Source organism: Micropterus dolomieu, linkage group LG01 (genome assembly GCF_021292245.1).
Source record: "Micropterus dolomieu isolate WLL.071019.BEF.003 ecotype Adirondacks linkage group LG01, ASM2129224v1, whole genome shotgun sequence".
In the NCBI taxonomy this organism is placed as follows: domain Eukaryota; kingdom Metazoa; phylum Chordata; class Actinopteri; order Centrarchiformes; family Centrarchidae; genus Micropterus; species Micropterus dolomieu.
The window spans coordinates 968,786-972,628 of NC_060150.1; positions in this window are offsets into that span (position 1 = coordinate 968,786).

A 3,843-nucleotide genomic window follows, 5' to 3' on the forward strand; every position below is an offset into this window, starting at 1 on the left:
GTGGACCAACACCAGCAGATGACATGGCTCCCCAAACCAACACAGACTGTGGAAACTTCACACTGGACTTCAAGCATCTTGGATTGTGTGCCTCTCCATTCTTCCTCCAGACTCTGGGACCTTGGTTTCCAAATGAGATGCAAAAGTAAAGTATTAATGTGCCTTGATACAGCATTTTGAGAACATCCAACTTCTTTTGCAATTACCTTTGGAGGCTTTCCCTCTTTGTGTCAATGGTGGTTTTCTGCACAACTGTCAGGTCCGCAGTCTTCTTCCACTGAACCAGACTGAGAGACCAATTAAAGGCTCAGGAACCCTTTGCAGGTGTTTTGGATTAATTAGCTGATTAGAGTGGGATACTTTGAGCCTACAATACTGAACCTTTTCACAATATTCAAATTTTCTGAGATTTTGAATTTGGGGTTTCATAAACTGCACACAATAATCATCAAAATTATATAAAATAAAGGCTTGGAATATCTCACTTTGCATGTAATGAGTCTATATAATATTAGTTTCACCTTTTAAGTTGAATTACTGAAATAAATGAACTTTTGCACGATATGCAAATTTTTTGAGTTTCACCTGTAAGTTGACATGCTTATTTGGATGCAAAGGAAATAAACCCTGAACTAACAAAAACTGCTTCTTTATAGAAAGAAAGTGTGTATCAAGATTATCGTTATCGAAAACGAACGAAATAAAGAAAACTAGTGTGAATGTTGTGAAGAAACATTGTCATTCACTGAAACAGAAATAAAAAAGAGGCTTTAGAAATACTCGATAAACTGAAACTGGATTGGATTTTTGCTAAACTGACGTTAAATGTTCTGTATTTGTATTTGCTGTTGTCCTTCGTATGAAGAGCTGGCACGCTGCATGTCCAGTGGCTTTCCTGCCACAATGTGAATGAGTCTGATTTGGTGGAGAGCTCATGTAACGTTGGGGGTAACTTAGTCAGGGAGACCCAAGTAGGGATCAGCTGCATAGCTGTTGGGGTTTGAACATGTTTTCTAATACTACTAAACAGAATAATATAAATGCAACAACTTTATTGAGTTTTGTTTTGTACTATAATTTAAAACTGTAATGTTTCTCAATGATTTTTCTTTTATAGAAATGTATCAGACATTTGTTCAGCAGGATAGAAGAGGCTGTTAGAGTTGACTGTATTTACCTGATATCAGAATCAGATTTATTGGCCAAGTATGTGAACACTTTTCAGTGACATCTTTTAAACACGCCCCAATACTTATCTGTATGAAGCCTTTTATTAATGCCACCACCACTCTGTTTAATTTCAACATGTCTCATCTGTTTTATCAATATTGTTGATGTCTTTATTGTTGGCTATTTATTACTTTTAATTTTATTTACCTCAATCCTGTTTCAACCATGTAAAAACTTAGTTTATATATAAATACATTTTAGTATTATTATTATTATTTAATTATTATTACAGTCTTCCATAACAATTAGTGTTGTACTTCAATAGTATCTCAAGCAAAGGTACTGGTTAGTAAAAGTAGTTTATTTTGAAATTCTGCAAAAGGTGGTACCGGAAATGGTTGTACTTCCTGTGGCACATGCTAACTTACGTGTCAGGAAGCTGCACATATGCAGAATCATGAAAGATAAATCTGCTCATTTCGAACAAACAGCGGTCGTTAAGATGCAGCCGGAGTTCAGCAGCAGAGCCTGCATGTGAGGATAAACGTGTTTAAGTGGACTCTGTTTAAACTTTCGGGATGTTTCACCTCAGACTCATCTCCTGTTAGCCAAGAATGCTAAAGGAAGTTAGCTTGTTAGCAGGAAGTAGCCGGAGCCGGAGCTCGGCCTCACAGTCGGAGCAGCTTCCATAGAGACCAAACTGTATTTTTCACGGAGCCCAAATGTCCAAATGTCCAGATAGAGCTGTCTGAATAGACTCTGTGCTGTTCCCTTTATCTGAACATGTTTAACATCTGAATTATCTCCCGGTGTCCTACGAAGCTAATGCAGTTAGCTTAGCTTGCTAGCTGGAAATAGACAGAGCCCGAACGTAACGTCAGTTTAACGTGGAGGAAAAGCTGCTGTAAACATGTCTAAAGTCCAAACGCTGAGAGCTTTTGTCCAGCAGCGACTAAGTGCGGCTGCTGAAGAGATATTTGAGCTGTTTGAAAGAACGATAGCAGAGTACGAGGAGGAACTTTGTGGACAACGCAAACTACTGGACGCTGTTTTCAAGCCTGAAGTCCGGTTACACAGAGCAGGTTTGTGCACTTTACTGCTTATTCTCGCTGTAAACTGCCTTTACTGCAGTAAAAGTACTAATACCACTCTGTGAAAATACTCCACTGCGAGTAAAAGTCCTGCATTCAAACCTTCCTTCAGTAAAAGTATGCGAGTATTATCAGCAACATGTACTTACAGTACGACAGAATTGTTCTTTGTGGCGATTTTAATATTCATGTTGATGACCCCAACAATGTTAATGCAACTGACTTTTTAAATATGGCCCTTTCTTTTAACTTCAAACAACATGTCAAAGGGCAAACACATAACCGTGGTCAAACACTGGACATGGTTTTTACCCTGGGTGTCAGCATTTCCTCTGTGGAATTAGTGGACATGACCATATCTGACCACAGATGTATTGTTTTTAGCTGCGATTCGCCTGTTACTCATGCCGCCTCACCAAGCTCCGTGTGTTGTCGCATCTTTAATGAACAAAGTGTTTCAAAGTTTTGCGCATTCTTTCAGAGCCAAAGCCAACACCTGTCTGATTCCAACACCAACAATCTGGTCGATCACTTCAATCATATCTGCTTGTTGTCACTAAATATTACTGCTCCTCTAAAGGTTAGGCCTACGTCTAAAGCTAGTAAGCAACAATGGATAAATGACAGCATTCGCAGCCTCAAAAGGGAATGCAGGAAAGCAGAGCGCAGATGGAAAAAATCCAGTCTCCAAGTCCATTACCTATGTCTGAAGGATTTATTAATTAACTACAATAAAATGGTTAAGGATGCGAGAACACACTATTTTTCTGAACTCATTACTACACATAAACACAATCCCAGGTTTCTGTTTAAGACTGTGGATCAGCTGGTAAACCCAACCCCTCCTTGTGCCTCAGCTGGAAGTAATGATGACTGTGAATTGTTTTTATCTTATTTTACCAATAAGGTGGTGTCAAACAGAGCCTCTATTACCCCCGTGGACTCTTACTCAGAGGTCCCTCACCAGCAACAAGAGATTTTTAACCAGTTTTATCCCATCGACTTGTCTGAGCTTTTAAAAACAGTATCACAAATGAGAGTGTCTTCCGGCCCACTTGATATAATACCTACAAAATTTTTACTGAAAGTAATAGATTCTGTTGGGCCCCATTTGATCTCTGTTTTCAACAGCTCCCTATCTACTGGTTGTGTCCCTGATTATTTTAAAACGGCTTGCGTGAACCCACTTTTAAAGAAACCTGGTTTAGATCCCTCCCTCCCACATAATTTTAGACCAATTTCAAAACTGCCTTTTATTGCAAAGATTCTAGAAAGAATTGTGTCCAAACAGCTGCTCACTGTACTGGAAAATAACAAATTATTTGAAAAGTTTCAGTCTGGTTTTAGGAAGTACCATAGCACTGAGACTGCCCTGCTTAAAGTCACCAATGACCTTTTAATGTCTGCTGATGAAGGTATGTGCTCAGTCCTTGTACTCCTGGACCTTAGCGCTGCTTTTGACACCATTGATCACAACATCATGTTAGACAGACTGAGGCACTGGGTGGGGATCTCTGGTACTGCCCTAGAATGGTTTTCATCCTACCTGTCAAATAGGAAGTTTTGCGTGTCTGTAAACAAC